The sequence below is a fragment of the Typopeltis vanoorti genome, chromosome 10, assembly GCF_054136105.1.
Source record: "Typopeltis vanoorti isolate ZY-2024b chromosome 10, IOZ_Tvanoo_1.0, whole genome shotgun sequence".
NCBI lineage: Eukaryota > Metazoa > Arthropoda > Arachnida > Uropygi > Thelyphonidae > Typopeltis > Typopeltis vanoorti.
Window position 1 is genome coordinate 128,578,516 of NC_143558.1, and position 24,330 is coordinate 128,602,845.

General features: G+C 35.5%; 2 protein-coding genes across 5 annotated transcripts in view; one reads left to right on the forward strand and one right to left on the reverse strand.

Moving 5' to 3' along the window:
• LOC150102783 (tubby-related protein 3-like) overlaps positions 1-24,330 on the reverse strand; it is a 514,140-nt gene that overhangs the window by 227,562 nt on the left and 262,248 nt on the right. Inside the window, exon 1 of one of the 3 annotated variants that reach the window (XM_090398900.1) lies at positions 15,058-15,110. The exons of the other annotated variants lie outside the window; for them this stretch is intronic. The gene's annotated coding sequence lies outside the window, so the exon portion shown is untranslated. Of the gene's footprint in view, positions 1-15,057; positions 15,111-24,330 lie in introns of those variants that run through there. 3 annotated transcript variants of the gene reach the window in all.
• The window catches only part of LOC150102784 (protein king tubby 1-like), a 393,182-nt gene that overhangs the window by 136,405 nt on the left and 232,447 nt on the right, over positions 1-24,330 (forward strand). The window lies entirely within an intron of this gene.

Genomic DNA, 24,330 nt, shown 5'->3' on the forward strand with positions numbered 1-24,330 from the left:
CTAGGTTTTTCTCCCAAGAGATCAGTGAGTAAGTGGAATAATTTACCCTTACGGGTAGTGAGTACATCTAGTGTAAATGAATTTAAGGGAAGGTATGATAGCTGGTTTGGGTGACTTTTAGCCTAACTCGATGAGTCCTTGACTCCCTGGAGGTCTCGGATAATAATAAAAGTAAGCTTCTTGGATTATATACCCCTCGACCTACCAGTAGTACCTTATTGTATCATAAAAACGAAAACGTGTCTAGTACACTAATAAGTATTTGTATTTGATGTCTTAACAAAGCAACATGCAACAATGTTCATATCGTGAACGTGTTAATATGAATGGAATTCGAGCATTGTTCGAATTCCATCACATTCTTTCAAATTGTTATCGATAAACAATGCTTTAACAATATAATGTCATATTGTTAACAATATAATATACAATTTATCTAAAATTAGATGAAGTTTGATGTGAGTTTTTAATATTCTCTAAATTTCAATGGAAAATGATTTCTTCTTCTTTTTTTTTTTTTTTTTATTTGATTGATTCAAGTTTCGGCTGCAGTTACGAAATGAAATACACATTTCTCTTTATTTAAATTACAATTTGTTCAAAACAGGTATTTGAGAAAAAAAATCTTTCCAAAAGCAAACCTTTAAGTGACATTTCTCTCTTTAGGTGATGTGTCCGAAAGACTCATCACAGAGAAAAAAAGTCACATTTTTTGTTTTCCTTCCGCCGTTGTTGGACTAAGTTCAAGAATGTTCAACATAGATGTGTGGGGTAGTTGCCAATTTTTCCTCTAACAGAAACCCCATCTCCTTAATCGCAATATAATGCGGCCGCTTACAAGGATACAAACTGCAGTGGATTTTAGCCCAACAGAGTGGTGGATGTGAATGCGTTTATTCCGGAATAAAAATTGTATTTTGGCAAACGAACCAAACGATCAAATAAGTGATTTCGTTATCCACTTCTAGCACATTCATCATGCAAATAAACGAAGAAATAAACTCGTAAAACCGCAAGTTATTCCAACACAGTTCTGCGCATCTTGAGACCCGCAGTTAATTAAGACTTTTGCGCGTTTCATTCCGGAGATGTTCCCCCCCCTAATCATTTTTGTTATCTTAATGGCCATCAAGGGATGAAGGGTGAGTGGTAAACAATTAGCTTGTCTTAAATTAGAAAGCGTAAGAGGTGAAGGGAAGGTTTCTAACGCACGTGAAGTCTTTTCTGCTGTTAAGGGAAACTGAACGTCACTTCTTATCGCTAGAAGTGAACATTTGCGGAGAATTGAACTTAGCTCGTGTTCGTTAAGTGAAACAGCACGTTCGTCGGGTAATCTAGAGGGTGTGCAGCTACTTGAATTCGAGTATACTGGAAACTGTTTCGAGGCTCATAAAAGTCAAGGAATCTCCCAAGTGCCAATAGAGACGTTGGGAGATTGTAAAGATTAAGTCGAGCGTCGATCGAAATGCAGGTGTTGTTTACTTTATTAAGAGACGACAAAGTTAGCGCGTTGAACGTGATTCCGGAGAAAAGGTCGAAGAGCGAATGTTATTAATTTAAAGTCTTAATTTAAACGGGAACCTTTCAAGTTATTCGCCTCATTTTGACTCGGTCCCCGCAGGATTCTCGAGTTCTCCAATAAACCCCTTTTTATGCATCATCGGGAAGTAAACTCTAGAACTCTGAGATTTGGAAAAGATGCTGCGATGCAGTTAATTAGAGATGGTGGTGGTGCGAGATATTTTCACGCTTTGTACCCAACATTAAAATCTAACTGGGATTCACTTTTGCACCTTTCGTTATTTCGAAAAATTGCCATTTAATTCCTATTACTTTGTCAGTAATCATGATATATAAATTTTCTTGTTTTCTGAATGAAACTTGAGTATTTTTAGATAAAATCAAACTAGAAATTATTAAATTCTAGTAATCTAAGTTATAAAAAAAAGAGAAAAATCCTCTTCCGTTCTAGAACACCAAAATCAATATTTTAAAATATTTTTATATTAATACGCATCGGTTCTGTAATATTTTCGATATTACATAATAATTACTGAAATATATACGGTCTATATAGAAATGTGAGTTCAAATCCCACCTTGGGAACGAATAAGTTTGCTTTAGACGAGCATGATAGCACTTTTGGTTTTATAGGGCTTGCCTTGTAGGGGAGAAAACATTCCTAACACCAAAATAAAATTTCATTTCTGATAAATGATTTTTATTACTGTGCTTGGCAGTACTACTTTGTTTTATAGAAATTAAATTCATATGAAATATTTGGTTTCAAAACTGATTGTTTCTGACTTATCTTTGGCCGAATAATGTTACTTGAGCCACATAACTCAATAATTATAGGTTAGATTTGAATATGAAAGTGTCGTGCTTGGCACTGTTTATCAGGCTCTGCATTGCATCACACAGTAAAGTGATGCTTCAAAAAATATAAAAAATAAAAATTAAAAAATAATTTTTTTAACACTTACGAATATAATGGTCCAAATATTCGGACTTTTAAGCTAAACCGTAACTATCTCATACAGTTATAAATTCCATTTATAAGCTTATGAGCTAATAATACGAATCGCATTCACTTAACAGACAGAAAAAATAAATAAAAAATACCGACAGTTTTATCCTGTACGTTGTAAATTTCTTTTTTAAATATTCACTTGTAGGGACCAAACCAAGTTTTTAAACCAGTATTGAAAACGACATTTATTTGGAAACTTTCGATAGAGCGGTCCAAAAAATCAAACATATTATTTGTTCCGAGTATCTCCTTGGCTCCTAAGATTACTCATCCTGCAAGACTCGTACTAACCATTATCCACATGCTTCTTGAACTGACCAAGCTCTCACAACCGACTCTGGTAATACCATTCGTCACTCAGAGAAATATCTGATTCTCATCCGGCCCTTACTAATCCCCTCTTACACAGTTTCTAGGATCCCTTGTTCTTCCCTTCCTGTTATGCGTTGAAAAATATTCTTCTTTGCTAATTATTTACGCTCCTTTATTAACTTATGTTTCCATCATATCCTCTCTTTTCCATCTATCATCCAAATTTTCTAATCGGCAAACCTTCAATCTGTACTCATAGGGAGTATTCTATGGGCTCTCATAGAATCCAGGCAACCACATCGGTTTATATTAGTCCACGTGTATCAAAGTCTTATAAAGAGAGAAAGAACATAAATTGTCTGCTTATCAGCGTCCGTTACCTGGGAATTCTTCAATATTTAGATAATTTTGAGATATTTTGGACATTTCTGTACTATACCCTCTAAATTATAATTCAGTCCACCCCCCACCCCCATATCCTTAGCCTCACTAATTTCCTGAAATCTAGTTCGGTGAGTGTCAAGTTCGTGGGTTCTAAAAAGATGTTTCTTGCTTTAAAAAAATGTTTGCCTTCTGCCATAAATCCAAAATAATTATTATGTGTGCTGAATAATATTTTGATAAATATAAAATACAGCCAACAATTAACGTATTCAATAGCACTTGATATGAAATCGAAAGATATTACTATCAGACGAAATAGACCGCGAGCCTACATTGTTGAAAACTAGTGTAACGTTGTTGCCCCTCTTCTATAGAAAATTGTTATATACGAGTCCTGCACAGCACAGTTGTTAGTGGCAACATGCCGATATTTTAAGTTTTATTATTACTTTTTAACTGCTTTGTGAAAATTCTTTCGCTTTTAAGGGAGCCTGAACTATTTCTATCTCTGATTTACTTCATTTATAAATTTTGCGTCTCTTCGATTTTCCCTTCGCTATGATTACACCGAAGCGAGGATTTGACTGAAATGGATTACCTGAGTTCCTAGCAGAGAGAGAGAGAGACAGACAGAGAGCGACATCATCAATCTCCATACGCAGGAAACAGGCGTGCCAGTAAAGAGACTGGGGTTATCTTGACTACCACAAATTCCACATATAAAATATGGAGATTACTTCCCCTGTACTGTGATAAATAACTCCATTTCTCCACCGTATTTCGAAATCATTTCCGTATAAGGAATCTTTTGTGTGTGCAGATGATTTTCGCAGGACAACGCAGAAGTCCGTTACCTGCGAATATCACGTGGGACAAAACACATTTTCGTTGGAAGTAGATCGGAAATTGAAATATGCCTTAAAAGTTGATTATTTTTGGAAATGGAAAAAGTTTATAAACACTATTTTATTTTAAAGAGCTGCAATAGTATTAAAATTTAATAATTGAATTTGTGTTTCATAGTATACAGGAATATTAATACGAATAGCTCCGTGCTTCTCACTTAGGTCATGCGTCGTCAACAGATCTTCGATTATGCAAAAGCCTTTACATCAGTTTGACCTTCATTAGCATGACCAATTAAAAATAATATAAATTAAATCGCAAGACGCTAATGTCTTTAAGGGTGAAGCGAAAGTGCTTTTATAATCCCTGTTATCTGATAAAGGTTACTGTGTAGGAGAAAGTTTGAGTTTAGGTGCTCTGCCCCGGTGGGTGCGAGTTAAAGATCTTCGCTAGGGATTAGGTCTCCTATATTTGGAGAAATCTGATTCATCGTAATTTGCTGCTTGTTGTACTAGTTCATATGGATGTGAAGATGATGTTAAGAAGAACTTTACTGCTAAAGATTGCAGGAAAGAGTAGATGTAGAGGATATTTGTATTCTGGTGAAGTTCCAAACATCTGATCTGATCAATTTCCAATTGTTCAATATACCCACATTTAAGATCATGCGTAGGCTAAATTATATTTAAATTAAATCGTTATTTGGGTAATGAATGAACAATCGACCGTGAGATGCGGTGATTGATTCATTCAATCCAATACCCTTGGAGGGTAATGGATGGCAGTGCTGTAGCCAATGAAGTTCTAACTGAGGCTCGGCTATTGCTGTTATCCTCCTGCCATGATCAGAGCTTTAATTGCTCAATAACACCTTATCCATACACTGTCCTCTACAGATAACGGGGAAGATGAAAAGCATTCTTGCTTCGCCCCTTTAAGCCAGTCCTTATAATAAGGAAATTAAATCAAATATAATGCGGACATTATTATAATTTTCTACTTTTAAAAATGAAATGGTGTATTAACAAATTTTAATTAAATTCTGAAATTTAAAAAAAAAATATATCAAAATTCCTTTTTTGAATAACATTTAATAATTACATTATTATATTTTAGAATTAATCTAATATGTAGAAAAATTTTGTCTAGGCAATAAAAATGGTGATTGTTAAGTTCACAGGGTGATTTATGTATAAATATTTATTACAACGATTCAGCGATGTGTCTATATTAAATTGCCTACATTTTAAATAAAATGACAGTTTGAAATTAATTATAAAAGCTCTTAAATTGCAGGATAAAATCAATTTGTGTGTGTAGTATTGCTCGAGGGCTATAACTATTCCAACCTACATTGAACGAAACCAATGATGGCAATAAGTAATTAGATTCTCATAACATTTTCCGTAAGATGTGTTTACTCACGTTCGAGGAAAATAATAATAATAATAAAAGGCATTTCAATTAATGTTACGAAGGGGGGAGTGCGCTGATTGCCTTTAAGATATTTCCTGTCTAAAAAGAAGAATGATTCTGCATATTGCTGGAAATAGAAATGCCTTTTTCCATTTCTACTCGTAAACATATTAGTGAAACTGGCACTAATTAGAGATTATAACTTGCTTTCTGCTTCGCATACAAAAAATCTTATGCTAAATTAAAGCATATCTGCACCAAGTAATTAGGCATTTTAATATGCATAGACGTCCCTCTAATTAACTACGAGGTTTTCCTGACTGAATAACAAAGTATTTTCCTTTCGGCGCTATTTTGTCGATGTTTTATTCGACTGTTCGTTAGCAAACGTTGCTTATGCTCGAAGGTATTTCTCATCCTTTGGTAGTTCACTCTTATGTACCCATTAAAATGAGAAGAAAAAAAAATAAGCATTTCGTGATTCAGTTCATTAGAGCTAAATCGCTTGGTGCTCCAGTTAATCAGTAGTTTTTGGCAAAGCGTATGCTTTTCGATCAGTTTTATCATGAGTGCATTCGCTCCCTTTTAAAGCAGCAGCATTATCGCTGCTGAATACAGAAAGATCACTACCTCGAGGGGCCGTCTATAAATTATGTAATGCTTTGCGAAAAGATGTGGGATTAATACTAATGTAATGATTTGTGACGGCTGGGAAGGCGACATGTTTAATTTGATAACTCCTAACAACTTCAGCCTTTATTAGTTTTATTTCTTTTCAAGTTTAGGCTTACGAAGATAATTTTGTAACTAATAGTTTAAAATTAAGTATCAGGAGGTCGACATTCTTACACCTAAATCAATTATAATGAAATATAAGTGTAATAATGAAAAACAAATGATCCATCCAGTTTTTCTTTTGAAGTAGGCTCGATGGGCTGCATGACCCAGTAACGTGCTTGTTATAAATCTATTATTGCTTATGATTGAGCAAGTAATCCTATTTGCATTAATAACATACGCAGTGTATATCACTCTATACACTGCGTGTGTTCTTATAGTCGGTTTTGCGGGATAAAAAAACTTCACCTCCGTATGAGGCAGGCTAACTCATCATACGAATTTAGACCAGTTCTTACGTCAATTCAAAAGCTGCGATATCTTCTTCGCGTCCCAGGCAGTTTCGAACCCAGGTCTTTCCATGCGGAGGGCGCGTTTAAAACCAACTGAGTTACCGAGGCTCCTGTGCTTATTGAATGGAATTATAATAAACCGTATACAATCCAAGGCCAAATACCGAAGTCATAGCGACTTCAATGATATAATGTACGCTCGTTTATCAGGAAAGTAAAGATGCCAAAATGGCGTTGCTATCATCATCATCATCGGCCATTATCAATCCACTGCTGGATGAAGGCCTTTCGAAGATTACTGCAACACTCTCTGTCCATAGCTCTCCTTTTCCATGTCACTCCTGCAAATCTGATGATATCATCAATCCACCGTGATTTAGGTCGGCGTCGTGGTCGTTTTTCCTCTCGTGGAATCCAGTCCAGTACTTCTTTTGTCCATCGCCGATCTTGTCTTCGAGAAATATGCCTAGCCCATTGCCACTTCAGATGTTTCACTCTTCTTATGATGCCAGAGACTTTGGTTTGATTTCTTATCCATGTATTCCTTTTGTGATCCAATCTTGTGATACCAAGCATACTTTTTTCCATACTAAATTGTGTTGTTCTTAATTTTTGAATTTCCTTTGCGTTCTGTGTCCATGTTTCACAGCCATATGTCAGTATAGGAAGGATACACTGGCTAAAAACCTTTCTCTTCAGGCATAATCGTAGTTGGCTTGTGAATATTGAATGTTATTTTCCAAATGCTTTCCACCCAAGCATCGCATGCCTTTTAATTTCATCCATGATATTTTGTTCCATTGATATCTAAGTATTGTCCTAAGTATATGTGATGATCTACTTATTAAATTTCCTCATTATTGATTTTTATTATTTCTGGTTGGACATAACTTGGGTCTTCTTTAGGCCTGCTGTTCTGCTAGCAATTTGGAGCTCATGGATACGAGTCTGTAATTCATGTACAGTTGAAGTAAAGATAACTATATCATCAGCAAAGCGTAAATGGCTTAAATATCTTCCATTTACCTTCAGACCTTTCCCTTCCCAGTCAAGAAGTTTGAATATTTCTTTTAGGCACGCTGTGAATAATTTTGGAGATATTGTGTCACCCTGTCTTATACCTTTTTGTATTCCCGCAGTAGAGATGTTTCCATTGAATTGAATTGCTGCTGTGGCATTGGTGTATGCTGATTTGATGGTTCTGATGTAAGGCTCCTCCACTTGTTGGTTTCGTAATGCTTTAAGTATTACACAAGTTTTAAGTGAATCAAAGGCTTTCTCATAGTCAATAAAACCAAGTGATATGGATGTTCACAGCGATAATTGATATTCATTACACCGTTCAATAATCTGCTGTACAACTTGAATATGGTCCATTGTACCAAAGTCCCTTCGAAAGCCTGCCTGTTCTTTTGGTTGTGCTAGGTCCAGAGTCGCACAAAGTCTATTAGCTAAGACTTTTGTAAACACTTTGTAGACCGCTGATAGTAGACTGATAGGTTGGTAGTTTGTCAAGTCTTCTATCTCACCTTTTTTTATGCATCAGAATTAAGGTAGCCTTCCATGTTGTTCGTACATTATTTTTCTTCAGGCATAAAGTAAATAGTTTTGCTAAGAGTTCGTAGATTATTTCTCCACCTGTTTTTAGAAGTTCAGCTATAATTCTATCCTCACCTGCAGCTTTCCCATTTTGGAAGCTTTGGATGCTCCGCATAACTTCTTCTGGTAGAATCTGTGGCACTTCAGCTATGTTGTAGTTGTCTTCTTCTTGATTTAATTCATCATCTTGGTATAATATTGAGTAGAATTATTCAATTCTTTTTTGCTATTGCATATCTATCCCTGGTGATGGGCCCGTCTTATAGTTTGACCCATCTGTTTGGCTTTTTTGAGACTACATTTGTTTTCAATTATCTGTTATGTGAATTTACAACTGAATTTTATTATTTCTTCTGTGATACGTTTTATGATTGTTTTGCACAAGTCCGTGTATTCAATTTCATTCTGTATGTTAATTGATTGTTTCATTTCTCTTCGTTTCTTCATAAGCTGTTTTGTTTCTTCAGAGATTTTGTCTTGTTTCTCTTCTGTGGTACCAGCTATTTCAAGTGAGCATTGTAAAAGGTTTTGGATAATAATATCATTACTTTCTGATAGATCAGCATTATCATCTATAATAAGATGTTTAAATCTATTGTTTAGTTCATGTTGGAATATATCTTTTTTAATGTTGAGTTTGTGTACATCTGTGTTTTGCTTTGATCTCTGAAACATTTTTCTTCTTTCTTTTTGGCAGTTTATTAGAATCTTACTGCTTACCATACGATGGTCACTTCCAAGTTGAAGGTGTTTATAACAGAGCATTCTTGAAAGATGTTTTTCTTATTGCTGAGGATAAAGTCAATTTCACTAGTTTTTCCATGTCCGCTTTCTATGTGTTTTTTCTTGAAGAAGGAATTCATGATGTACAGGTTTTCTTTTTCTGCAAATTCTATTAACCTTGCCCGTCTGTCATCTCTTATGCCATATCCAAAATTTCCCATTGAGCTTTCATCGGAATGTTGAATACCAATTCGAGCATTAAAGTCTCCCATTACAATTCTGAAATTATGTTTTCCTTTATTGTAGACGTGGGATACATCACAATAGAAGGCTTCAATTTCTTCGTCAGTATGACTTATTGTTGGTGCATAGACTTGGACGATCTTAAGAGTGTATCTTTTCGAGATTTGAACAACAATACTTGCTATTCGATCGGATACACTGTCAAATTCTATTATGTTGTTCTTCATTTTTTTGTTGATCAAGAATCCAACTCCACTGATTCATTCTTTATCTTGACCTCTATAATATTATGTCTCCATTTTTTAATTTAAGAATTTCTTCACCATTACGTCTGACTTTGCACAGTCCAAGAATGTCCAATTTAGTCGCTTTAGCTGTTCAGTTAGTTCAGTTAACCGTGCTTCACTGCTCAGAGTCCTACAGTTTAATGTTTCAAGCTCTAGTTTCCAATGGCAGCATGATCTAGTTACCCGGGAATTCTAAGCACGCTCTGCCTGCTGCCATAGGTAGTAACAATCCGGCCTCCGGGGAATGAGGGCAATTTTATTTCTGTCGGATTCATCTTAGAAGATTAGGCGATTAATTCACCACGCTGGCCAAGTGCGGGTTGGTGAATGGCAATATTTTCACATGGGATCGCCAGTCCCAAAACCACTGGTCCACGGCTCTTTATTCAATATATTCAGAGCTGCCCTGATATCCAACGGATAGTAGTCAGGGTTTTCCCCCATCCGCCACCTAGGGGACGCGCACGGTATCCCGTGGAAATCCCGAGGTGTCACTATGATGAACTTTAAATATAGCTTTGACACGCTAGATGATGAAATCCTGATATTGCCTTTCTAGTATATTATAAGAAAAAAAAATCCTATAATTAGAAAAACAGATAATTTCTGAGAAAGCAGGAACACACACACGAGAATTAAAACTGTCAGTGGAATAGCCGTTTCTAAATTTCAGGCCACCTCCCGCTTCCTCAATCAATGTAAAATATCAATGTAATTAATTATTACGTTAAATCCAAGAAAAAGAAAATAAATTCCATTGATAACACGTGAATATTGTTGTATGACGTCACACAGCCTCATACGAACCAAGTTTCAACAATCATAACACATTTTAGCTCAGATTTAATATACGTATGATAGTTTTAATTTAGGTAAATAAAATTTAAGCTGTTGAAAATGATTTAACTCGTCAAATATTTAATGTAGAGTTATTTAAAGTGCGAACATTTTTCTAAAAATCCCATTTCCTTTAATGTACTTCAAATGAATCCGTGGATGTACACGAATTCTACAGAAAGGATATTAATTATAGCTCGTGCAAAAATAGTTCGCTCTCCCCAGAGCTATCGAACAGGCATCGGTGTGGCAATTACGGAGCCCATGTCTCTTCTTTGACTACTAGATCCGGCTAACCGTTTTACAATAACGTTTTACAAATGTTCGAGCTTGTTCCACGCGCAAATAAATAGTCGATGGCATTGGCAGTCGTTAACGCGCGTGGGTAATTAGCGCTATCTATCAGACGCCTCTTCATTACAAATAAAACTGTGAGATGATACGGGACCCAGATAAGGTATGCCGTGGTTGGAATACCTAAGGCCGCTATTGATATCCGATAATATGTAGCGATACATTTGTTATCCCTTTCTTCTCGTGACTGCCAGAGAGCAGTGAACGTCTCGTTACAAGAAGGGTTCATCGATTCTTATTAGCCACCCCGCGGATGACTGCCATCCATACCTTCGCAGGTTTTGAACCTACTGATTCCTACGTGCTCATTACTTATTCATGACGGTACAAAGATTCCACTTAACGTCATTTAGTGACTACCGGAGTTTTGACTTTGACCCCGAAAGGTGGCGATTTACAAAACTGTAAATCGTCACGAGTTGTTTGGTATTTTTGTGACATATATTAGTGTGTTTGATATCTAAAGACAAGATGAGAATCATTATATAAATAGCATTATAAATATTAAAGTATCAATTCGCATTGATGTTACTGAAGTTCTTTCCCACCCCCTGAAAACTTACGTGTGCGGTCTTCCTGTTCTAGGGCACAAAAAACCAAGTTTCCGGCTATAAAACCCACTACTCCCGCATCATACCGGTTAACTCATCTTTAGTCGAAAGTGACCACATAAAAGTTCCTCGCGTCACTGACTGGAATTGAGCTGGTCTTTCCTACCAAAGGGTTTCGTCTATACTAACTGAGCTATGGAAGCTCTGTTGTTTTATTGGCGTGCATGTTATTCTAGTCCTCTTTCCAATCACGCAAGATTATTATTTAAGTTCCTGATTTTGTTCATTCACTTAGATGGTCATAAATATGTTATCCTATTAAAGATAGTTGCTCTGTGCTGATTTTTAAAATATTAAAAAGGATGCTAAGCATTACGATGCATTGATTTATGGATAGTGTTTCGCGATATCAGAGTGTGTTCAATTTTCAGAACATATGACCGAATATTTCTCAAAACACGGACGGTCTTCATGTTATTTTTTAACTGGATTTATCAAGCCGTAACTAGAAGAATACTGTTTTTAATAAGCGATATGTGTGTGTGTGGGGGGGGTAGCTTCATAACCCAGTTTTTTTTTTTTTTTTAACCATTTGACTGACTCAGAGAAAGGCAACATGCTATGAAAGCTCGCGCCAGCTTATTATTATTACATAACATCTCCAGGGAGTTCAAAGACTCATCGAGGGAAGACACCTACTCCACAACTGTCCCCACCAACTACATCATCTACACCAACGCCATCTATCGCCCACCACCACTAGTATTTTCATAGACAATTGCAAACATCCATGCCACGGCGGGATTCGAATCCGTCATGAAATATTTTAAATTTCATATTTGCTACACTTCATCATTCTCCACTCCTGGCTATTTCATTCTTAGTGTCATCTCTGATGTTCACGCTATTTTGTTTTATATTCTCATCCTCTCCATTCATATTGAAATATTCTTTCCCACGAATTAGACCGATAGTACGATATTGTTGGCAAATCTAACTGGTAGATCCTCCTCGCATGCAGTCCTATTTATCACCATAATCCTAAGCCTCGGTATGTTTTATGTAGGAGGACGCGTGCTGTAATTTTCAAACCTCTATATTATCCAACAGGTTTTAAACGTGAAATAAATTTGCCTACATTTAAACAGCCCTTCATTGCATATATTGCGACCTTTTCAATAATCTTCATGCTATAAATTTCATTTTCTAATCAAAGGCGAATTTATTTTTTATCTTCTGTGAACTCTAAGACGAACTCGAGAACAATGGAAACGGAGGCTAATATTTCCATTGATGCACTTGAGTGCCTTTGCTAGCTCAGTCTGCGTAGCCGCCGTCTGTTAGTTAGCAGACGTTGCGATATCCACGGAGACTAATGTCCATGCTTCTATCATTTGTCATCTGTATGTTGTTCCTAACCCGAAACAGTCATCTAGAAGAGACGTTCTCCGAAGCGATCGAATACGGATGACTTACAAGCTTTAACAAGTGTTCTGTCGTGTGTTTATGTGATGCAAGCTTTGAGGATAATTAATTGTCTGTTTCGTGTAGCAACGGACTGTTGCTTCATAAGTTTTCTCCCATTTTCATTGTCTACACTCTCTTGTACTTGCTTTCGTAAATTAAAAGGGTGTAATTTTCATCCTGAATATTTATAATTTGCTGTAGATCACGTGCCTATGGGTAAATTACAAACACCGCTTTTCAACAATGAGAAAGATGACGTGATTAAAATGTGATAAGTAATTCGAGTTGTATTGTTAAAGTTGTCTTTCATTGTTAAAATAAATGAAGACTGATTGGTTGGCTTTGCACAGGCGCGATGAGGTTTGAGTATTGTTATCCGGGCAATATGCTCATCAGTAAAAAAAGATGCCATAATAAAACTGTGAAAGTTTTGTGACCAAATAGGAGTGAGAAAAAGTTAAATCAGCTGACCTACATCACTTTCTTTAGGAGCGCTTCGAAGAAATACGAAAGCGGATCTATTCGTATATCTAGAACTAAAAATCTCTCTCAGCTTCGTCAGTTTACAGTTGGTTAACTACGAAACTTCAACTCCCAGCATGACAGCAGTACTTTCCAGCTGCTGCTTTGTATGCCAACAAAGCTCTGTCTGGAATTTTTATTTTTCCAGACCTAGTAAAAGACGAACGACTACGTTTAGAACAAATTTACAATGCGGATGAGACTTGCCTCTTCCAGTGAATACACTTACGGCCAGTGACAAGCACTCAGTATGTGTTTTTTTATTTATTTAACTGTTTTTGTGCTACGTGAGAAACACACACTAATATAAGCTGTCAATGTCCAGAAACAGGAGTGGAGTTATCCCTTGAAAGAAGACGATATCGCTGGATAACAGTAAAGAAATCTCCTGGAGACCCTTTCAAGCAACAACTGACTAATTTTATCAGAAGTTGTTGCCACTAGGTCCACACAAATATATAATACAAAAGAAAAACTTGGAATGCAAATCGAACGCCATCTTTTAGCAGAAAAGCAATTATATTTTTAAGACTATTTTATTTCCATTATTTCGATCCTTCATATTCCAGCTCATAGTTTCGTTATGATGTGACAACTCTGAGATTCGGTTTTTGCTCATTATATTTAGAGGCCATCAGGTCGTTTAATTTCTCCCCCCCCTTTTTATTTGCCATTTGGCGCTGATAGGATATTAGACGTCATGTTTACAAACTGTTTGTGCATATTTAAGCTTTAGTTCCTCTCCCATGGTTGTATTAGTCCATTGTTACAGTTTATTTGCTAAACTCAACTGTATATTTCATTATTGTTGCGTAAGTATTACAACAATTAACGCCATTGTTTTTCAGTTTAGACAATGTTTTGTTTATACAGATGGCTATTCAGATTTCGCGAAAATTTGGGTGGTATCTTGTGTATTACATTTAACATGCTTTCAAAAGAAAAGGAATAAAAATATAGAGTGGCCAAAAATTAACTTCCCCTCTTTGGAGGCATCTGTAGCTAAAACCAATACACGGAATGAGACTAATGTTATATTAAGACTTTTGAAGGCATGGGGAGGTGATTTCCGCGAAAAAAAGATTTAATCCAAAAGTCGCTGATAGAGGAAATTTTGGCGCTGGCAGAGCCGAAAACAAGCGGATAATTACATTAAAGGCAGATAAAATGGAATAATAGCATTTTCGACGGTGTAAGAGACAGCCTCGTCACTCATTCCAGCTGGATATGTGGGGCGTTACAATAATAATAATAATAATTAAACTAAAACAACAACTTACGAGAGACGCAGTGATTGAACTCACAGGAAATGTTTTATTCATCAGCATCAGGGTCCCCTGGACCACATACACGATTTTCAATGTGCTGACCTTTCTTGTGTACAACAAATTGCATCCGGTGTGCGACATGCTCTACAGATGAGCCTAAGGAGTCGGATTGGATGTTCAAGACGGTTTAAACTGTCGCTTACACCGTGGAAATGTTAGTATTCCATTTCACCTGCCTTTAATGTAATTATCCACTTGTTTTCGGCTCCGCCAGCGCCAAAATTTCCCCTATCGGCGACTTCTGGTATACTAAATCTTTTTTTCCCGCGGAAATCACCTCCCCAAGCCTTCAAAAGTCTCAATATAAAATTTGGTCTCATTCCGTTTATTGGTTTTAGATACAGATGCCTCCAAAGAGGGAAAGTTATTTTATGGCCACCCCGTATTTCGTTATACCATGACCTATCAAGGGTGCATCTTAGTCATTGCGATCATCATAATAATCATAGTTAATCAGGGACAGATAGCTCTGCATATCAAAGTAAGTTTCTAAAAGTAAATATTAATTTTTATTCACAATCTTACCTAATTTAAAACATTAATCATCTTCATCTCTCGCAAATGAACAAAGAGAGTAAACTTTTGCAATTCTTTAGTATTTTAAATTATCTTGAGGCTAAAAGAAGTAAATGACGTTAGTAGCGAAGACATTGCCATACATGATCTCATTCTACAAGATTATAATCCATCCATACCGCTGTAGTTATTATAGAAAAGAATAAGATTTTCAAAGAATATTCTACACAAGCTGTTTACCTTGACAAAGTTGAGAAAAATCTCTTTCCTCGCTGTAATTTGGTAGTTGCCGAAGGAATCTGTCATAAAGCTTGTATCTTGCCCGGTAATTGCGCTGAAAACATTTTCATGTTAATGCAAGATTCTCATTTTTCATATTCCTTTGAACACAGCGATCTTCATTTTGTTGTTGCCGAAGCTCAGTAAGTAAATGGTCTTCAAAAATGTACGGCATGCATTTCGCAAAACATCTCCCAAATTACTAGCTCTCCTGAATGCACGACGTCATTTGGAGCATAATAAATATTAAATAAGCTCCATACAGTTTTGTATTAAACGTTCCGAGTCCATAAAACAAACGAAAATTTAATGCCTGGAAAGAACAAAAAAAATTCAAAATTTCAATTTTGCAGTCTTAAATGAAGCATTTTCTTTTAGGTTACGAAGGAGTGTAGTAACTTATGTTCTGGTATAGACAAAAAAAAAAAAAAAAAGTTTGAAATAAAATTATATATTAAATGGAAGTCTATGGTGGAATGATTGCATTTGCTTTTGTACGCGTTGGTGAAATATTAAAATGCACCTCTAACTTTGAATAGAATTAGGAATGGAGTAGCATTCTATGCGACTCTAACTTACAAATAAAATATTATAGTTCAGTTATTTTATAGAAGATTTGCTACCTGTGCATAGAAAAATCGTGTCCAGTTTTTCAAAAAAAACGGAAATATAACTTCCAGTAATTTTAATTTCGTCATTGTCAGTCTCAGGCTGTTTAATATAATTATAGTAAACTCGATAATATAAGGTGTCAAATATAAATTTTAAAAGATACGATAAATAAAGGCAATTAGCTTATTAATTTAGTTTACAATTTTTCAGTGAATCGAATTTCATATTTTACTGTAAACAAAATGGAATCGCTTTAAAAAAACAGTAATAATTAACAATTTTTTGTTCAAATATCTTCCATCTGTAAGACGAAACCTTATTAATCACCGAGACATCATTATTGTAAGAGGTCTTACCGAAAGACAAAACCTTATACTAAACCTCAGTCTCTTTAATATAATTTTAGTAAACTCGATGATATAAGGTGTCAAATATAATTTTTAAAAAATACGATAAATAAAGGCAATACGCTTATTAATTTAGTTTATAATTTTTCAGGGAATCGAATTTCATATTTTACTATAAACAAAATGGAATTGCTTTAAAAAAAACAATAATAATTAACGATTTTTTGTTCAAATAAATGTTCAAATATCTTCCATCTGTAAGACGAAACCGTGTGATACATAATTCATGAAAAAATAAAATGAAAGGAAAAAAAAAGTTGCATGTGACTTAGTCTATACGAATCGGAAGAGTAGTTTCAAGCTTAACCACTTTGAGTCCCATTAATAGGGACGACTATTGAGATTTGAGTAGCTATCGCGGCACTGGACATATTAAACCCTTCTTGCTCCGTCATACTCTAAACTAGCAGCAGTGAATGAGAGTCAAAACCGTAAGAAATCATTAGGATAATGTTCTTTAATGATGTTGCGATACATTAAACAAACATAAAAGGAAAATTTAGGGCTGTGGTCGATGCGGTTATCTCTTGCAGAATATTAAGCAGCTGGAATTTCTTCATTAACTTGAGATTTCTCCGAGTATTATAACTTTCACGTAGAAAAAGTTTAAAAAAAAACGAAGTTCGATCTAATTTCATAGCGGCATTCAACTGAAAGTGCAGGGTTTTATTTTCGTATGTGTTTTTACGATCCAAAGAGAGTTGCTTTGATTTTTCTACTTCATTTAATTTAGTATCAGTTTGACAGTAAGATCAATTTTAAAATCAACACTGAAGTTTATCAGCAACTCGCAACTATCAGGCACTTGAAATTGACCAATAGTTAGAGAAAAATAAGTGAGGGTTTTGAAAGCAGGAAACGAGATATTCGTCCAGTCTATTTCAGGAATATGCCATCAAGGTATCATTCAAACGAGAGAAAGAGGAAGCGTGTTGCTATTAGCCAGAACTTAAGCTTACAATTAGGGCCCTAATAAGCAATTATGTCAAGGGGAAAGAAAAAAGGAACAGCTGTTGCAAGAATGCCATCGTCAGTCTCCTGTTTCAATCTTGATTTTAGTATCTATTTCTTCGAAGCATTGCGTTAACAAAGTAATTAATTACTTTGCTACTTATGTACATAATTACTTGCAATTAGCTATTTCTACCAAACAACCAAAAGTTTGACCGTGTCTTTCAGTATTCAGTGCATGTTTGTTGCCATGGGAATCATGAACGTGTTTCACGTCAACTTCGATCTGTATAACAGGTAAAGTGGCCAGAAGTAAACACTCAGTTAAGATACACAATATATCTTAACTGATTACTTAAGTATAAAGAGCTAATAAGCTTCATTTCGGCAATGAAAACATTACTTAAATTAAGGGGGATATTAAATCCCACATAGTTTTAAAACCGAATAAGAAACTCAAAGATAGGAATCAGAGAGTTTCTTGCCGAATATAGTAAACTATAAAGTATCGGCGAACACTGGCGTTAGCCAATGCAAGTGATCCTAGTACGTAGTACAATACCGGGAAACTCGTTGCAAAGGTGGAGGAAGAAGTTCAGATCGCTATTCTTATTTTCCATAATGTAAAAACACATTTCCTAGGAAATGTATGCTGTTATTACATTATGGAGGGAGGTCACTACCCAGACCGGTTTCAGCCTTTTTTGAGGCTTCATCAGTGAGTAGCTAGACCTAATACCAAAGTGTATAGCGAAAAGAACTTATGTACTCTGCGAACGAGTTTTCCAAACAGGTGCAACCATTAAGTTACTTAAGTATAAAGAGCTAATAAGCTTCATTTCGGCAATGAAAACATTACTTAAATTAGTGTTCGCCGATACTTTATAGTTTACTATATTCGGCAAGAAACTCTCTGATTCCTATCTTTGAGTTTCTTATTCGGTTTTAAAACTATGTGGGATTTAATATCCCCTTAATTTTAGTAATATCTTAACTGAGTTATATTTTAACTGCCTTATTAGTTGCCTGAGACTGTAATTCTAAATAACATCTTAGGCATACACACAAATGAAAGTGGTGTATTGTGTTGAGAAATTTCTTGTACTAATTGCAATCGGCATCCATTAGAGTGCCCTAACGAGATTTTTCATCAGTAGTGGATGCAACAGCAAGGATATTCTCATAATAATAAAAACGAAATTCGAGTTAAAAAAGGAGAACGCATTTATTCCCTTTTTTTTTTTTTTTAACTTATAGTGAAAACTGAATCATACGCAATATCTGCGTATTGCTTTAGTTTTAAACAACTGGAAACGATTTTTTAAATAGTTTCTCAATAAAATTTACTTCGGATTTAATAGAAAATATATTGTTGGAGCATATTCATATGCATAACTGCGTGGTGATTAGGAATGGGGAACGAACAGCTACTCGCCCGTGTGTAGAGAAATCACTGGGCTCAAACGGATCGCGAATTTTTCGAATAATTTCTAAATACAGGTAACCCTCGTATTACGCGGACGCTAGGTTCCACAGAAATGCTGCGTTATATAAATCACGTTATGCGAGACTCAGATCATATAGATTATATAAACAATGACATATCCAACAAAACATTTTTTTATTTATTTCAGGTAATTCATGTAAGTTAAGAAAACATAACCTATGAAACAAATACATAGTATAAAATTATAAAAATACAAAAATTGTACGTAAACTTCATTGCCCATAATGCATAAATATTTTAGGCAAAATAAAATAAAGTGCATATTTTAATCGTCATCAGTCTTCAAAACGAACATTTCGTAGACATTCTTTATTTACGAGTGGCGGACGTCGTCATCACTTGAAATCTCTTGGACATCATTGGTATAATTTTCATTGCATACTTCGGCTGGTTTATTTATCAAGAAGTCAGTAATAAGACCTTGCTTACCACTACGCTGCAATTTTTTTTTATTAAATTCATAATACGGAGCTAAACAAATATCCACTTGTCTCGTGAATTTTCCGGAGCGCCCCATTGAGGGATTATTATCCATATAATAACTTCCTAACTTTCTTCCCACAAGTCCAATCCTTCTGCTAATTTCTTTAAACTGAATTCTTTAACGGATTCATCACAATCAGAATCTTCGGCAGAACTTTCCCCGCCATTTGGTTCGACGTCATCTATGAACTGTACCAGTTCCTTCTCATTTACATCTTTTTTCTTTCTTTATTTTATTTAATTCTAATTTCGTTTTCAACCATAACGCAAACTCCCGCTAAGCGGCTATTACAATAAAAATAATTTTTTTACATAAAAATTTATTACATGTTGTATGTAACTCACCCGAAACTAAAGTGCTCAGCTCGAGATTAACACACTTATGATTTTTAATGCGCTTTCCTGGCAGAAAACGAAGACAATTTTCAACAATAAACACTTTATACGGCAAACAATTGACGTGCTGCGTGCTAAAGGGTATTTCCCCTAATATAAAGTCGCTACTTATAACTACATGCGCGATACCGTCAGATTTAACGAAAATAAAATTTGATTTTTAAGTCGCGTGGTGAAAAATATATGAAAAGATAAAGGGTTACTACAATCGGAAGACCGCATTGTATAAGTACCGTTTTATACGAGGGTTACCTGTAAAGGAAAAGCCAATCTTTAAGTTTTACTTTAAATTTTAATTCAGTTATTTAATTAGAAGTTCAATTTAGTTGATACAATAATAAAAATGCAATAGTTATTGAATATTTTCAAACAATATTTGTACACAACATCCTACTTCAGCACAGCACCCCGAGGAACATGCACATTGCTGCTGTCTCTTTCTCTCTCTCTCCCCCTCTGTGTGTGTGTGTGTGTGTGCGTGTGTAGAGCCGGAAGCGTCCTTAACGGTCAAAAATATCATTTTTCTCCCGTGCGTAATTCGAATATTTAAGAGCATTTACCCCGAAAATGAAAAGTTGTTTGCTTTTCTCTTGCTTAAAATTAAAAGCGATCTCTTCCAATACGCGCGAATCATCGGGCATCTTGGGATTCGACATTTAAAACACAAAAAGAACTTTTGGAGCCACCTGTGCAAAATGGAATGCAAAGACCGATGGGAAATCCCACGTCTCTTCTCCTCCTCCCCACTCCGACGTCTTAGAGCCACGATCAGTTTCCTTTCCTTAACCACTTAGATATTTCTACTTTATTACTTCACTGGTGGAAAGAGTTTTCCATTAAAAATTAATGAGGTTCGCAGCATCTCGTAGTGAAATAATTAATCAGATTTTTTAAAAATCACAAACTGTTCTTCGCGTATAGAATTTAATCTCCTTTCACTTCTTCTTAGGAATATTTCCCTCTGGTGAAGTCCGAAGGTTAGATTTATCAGCACGAAACACTCGGGAACAAATTCGTAACTCCATTCTGCTGCCAAACAACAAGAGGAAATAAGAAAGGCTTTCAATTTAAAGTGCGCTACTTAGACCTGTTTATTCGAAACTGCTGACTAGAAGTTTTCCACGCGAGATTTAAAACCATTGTTTGGACAAACAATGGTTTTAAATTTAGCATTTAATCCATCTAAGACGTTCAGAGATGTCTTAATGGATTATTTCGAACGAAATGGAAACATCCATTAAGTTTTGAAGTGTTGCAAATGCGTAGATGGATTTGCTACATAATCACAAGAAGAAAACCAATGCTGGCTTCTCCTTTGATTGCAGAATTCTGCCGAAAAAGGGAGAAAAATAGCCCTTCCCGAATGCTGCTGAAAAAAGGGGGGAAAATAACCCTTTGATTTCAGAATGCTGATGGAAAATAGGAAAAATAGCCCTTTGATTTCCGAATGCTGCTGAAAAAAGGGATAAAAAATAGCCCTTTGATTTCCGAATACTGCTGAAAAAAGGGGAAAAAATAACCCTTTGATTTCAGCATGCTACTAGAAAATAGGAAAAATTGCCCTTTGAATTCAGAATATATTCGTGGAAAATCAGCACAGGTTTTACAACACTGTTTTCATTTACCGGAGGAAAATTATCAGTGGACTTTCTTTGCAAAAAATACAGGAAGAAAGTATGCGCTGGTCTACTATTCAATTTTTTTTAAATAAAAAACACACAAAAGAGAAAATCAAGTTGGAAATTTGTATCACTCATTATGTTTGATTACTATAATAAAAAAAATCATGAACTTGCGGAACTTTACAAGTAATGTTTATTTATAACGCCGGTTAATCTTGAAACGAAATCTTAATTGCTTTTGTTAATTAAATTTATGAGAACTTCGGACAGAATTACATACGTAGATTATAATTTCATCAGTCATTCTTCATTAAAATTACTTCTTTCTTCATGTTTGCGAAGGTGAATCCAATTAAGAACTTCAAACGAAAGAAGAAAAATCACCAAGATACACTTTAACTACTCAAATTTCTAATGATGTAGATGGATCTGTTTCTACTAAAGAAATGAAAGAATAATTTTTAATTCTTTTCACGTATCTAGAAAGAAATGTTTGTTTTTAGTCGGCATATGCATTTATAATTTTTTCTACCCAATTTTAAATGCATTTTGTTACGACTTAACTGCCACATTGTGTGCACTAACACTTTTACTATCGCTTGAATACTATTCAAATACGTCGTCGTTTACAAACAATTTTTATTAGTACTGAATGTTTTTTCTTGAAACTATTCACCGTGTTGTTTGTAAAAAGTCCCTGTAAAGGCTTTCCTTTATCCTGAAATACGGCTAAACTAATAGTCATACCACATTGGGTTTTTTGGTTGCCCAGCTAACTTTGTAAATGTATTAAATATAAAATGAAATTTATTCTTAATGTAAAGTAACTGTTGCCTTCAAATGCAATCTCAAAGTTTGACTTACAATGACAAAAGCACCGATCTCGATGTATAAATCGCACAGGACTTTGTACAGAACAAATAGAACAACAATCTATAAGATACTTATCCCTGGGTAACCGACGGTTTGTTTTCTCCTAGTCCGAAATTTTTAGGTCGCATCCGTATACCCATACCGATGAAACACACTACACTATAATTATGCGTCAAGATTTTATGGCCCTATGGCCAAGCAACTTAAAAAAAAAATACCACAAAAAAGTAAGAATTCAACTATGGTTATTTTTCATAGTTAAAAATTTATGGAGACACAACACACGTGTTAAAATAATTACTTAATATTAGAAAATTAATACATACGACGTTTCGGCTTCTATATTGATGTCATCATCAGGAAAATACATATGTGTAAGATATAAGCTACATGCCACTGCACTTTACAATGGTAAAATGAATCCAAGCTGCTTATTAATCTTTTATCTAGCCTGACCTCTAGTGGGAAAAAAATTAAATATTAAAAAAAAATAAAAACCGACCTACAATAAACATTTCTAAAGGCCTCTCTTATTGAGATTTTCTTCTGGGCTTGTTCCGGTTACTATAAGGGTTGTAGATGGGTCCTCCACATTCTTGGAATGATTATTCCGTCATTTTTTTGTTCAGGTTTGGATTGGGCTTTAGCATTTCACAAGCTTCTTTGAAATTTTCTCTCAAACCAGGTTTTGGTGCAGTGTAGGGACTTGCTGTCTTTTCAGTCAATTTTCAGTCTGATAGGCCTGTTTTTCCATAATGGAGATATTTAATGTGTCGTTTGTGTTGGTCTTTTCTGATTAGTGCAGTGGCATGTGGCTTATATCTTATACATACGTATATATTCCTGATCATGACCTCCATACAGACGTCGAATGATTATTTTAACACGTGCATTGTGTCTCCATAAATTCTTAACTATGAATGCAAGCCACCGCGTAAACATTAAAGAAAGTATAGTTGTTTTTTTTTAAAAGACAGCTCTGCCCTACTCGCTCCTGTAAGTATCCCTGGCCTTTATTTATATTTTATTTTCTTCATTTTCCGTAGGCAAATACGTGAGCACGTGATGGTTCAGCAATAGACTCACAGAGGATGATACAGCTAATGTTAGTATTTTTGTATTCACATATTAGTGGGTTACAATACTTGGAGTAACTGTTTGCTGGTGAGCTGTCGACAGCACTCTATCTGCATCTATGTTCCGATGTCTAACGCAGTGGCCCTAGCACACTTTATTTCGGTATATATCAATAAAACGTGGAAGCATTATATATATGAGCTGAATATAGAGAGATTTATTTTTAACCTTTTGACGTCTCACCTCATATTCTTCACACTAGCCTTCTATCGATCTCGCTATAGAGGCGGGGGGAAGATGTTGGTGAAATATCGAGTTAGGTCTTCACTTTTTTTTTCTCTTGCGAGATTCATCTAAGGGATTTACTAATTCCCCAGTGGTCTAAAATTATGGTGACGTCACAAGCTGTTGTTCCAGTGTATCTCGTTACCAATTAAGAAGGAATATTTATCACCACGATCACGTGATATTAAATTTCTAAAATAACCATAGCACGTGCCCAAGATGACAACACCTCACTCGGCTGTAATAACGAGGTGGTACGGAAACTTGAGAAGTAAGACTTGCAAGAACTTTGATTCTTTGCGTGTTAAATATTTTTTATTCACACTGGTGGGATTAATGGGGTGTGAGGAGTACTTGTGGTTCGAGAGAAGAAGCTTAATAAACTGCTACTCATGTTCATGCATTCCGAAACTCCTATTTCTAACCGCCCCCCCCAAGCATCTCACTGCTTTTATGACAACATTACATTTCCAATGCATAAGAAAGTTGTTAGTACCGATGATTACAAGCAGTGGGACTCCGTTTCCCCATCCTGATGGACCATAACTTGGAGTTCTATAGGGAAAGTGAGGGGGGGTTAATGGGACGGCGACATCTGCAGAAATCGTGAAGTGATTTAGCAGTGACAAACAGCTGCTCGGGGCTCATATTCAGGATGTAATAACAGCCCTTGCGACGTCGGGATGAGAACACATTTCGTGACGCCAGAGTTCAACGCTTCTTATGACAGCTGACGCTACACGCTCGTCGTGAAAACATCCTTTAGGTGGATGAAAGGAAAATGACATTC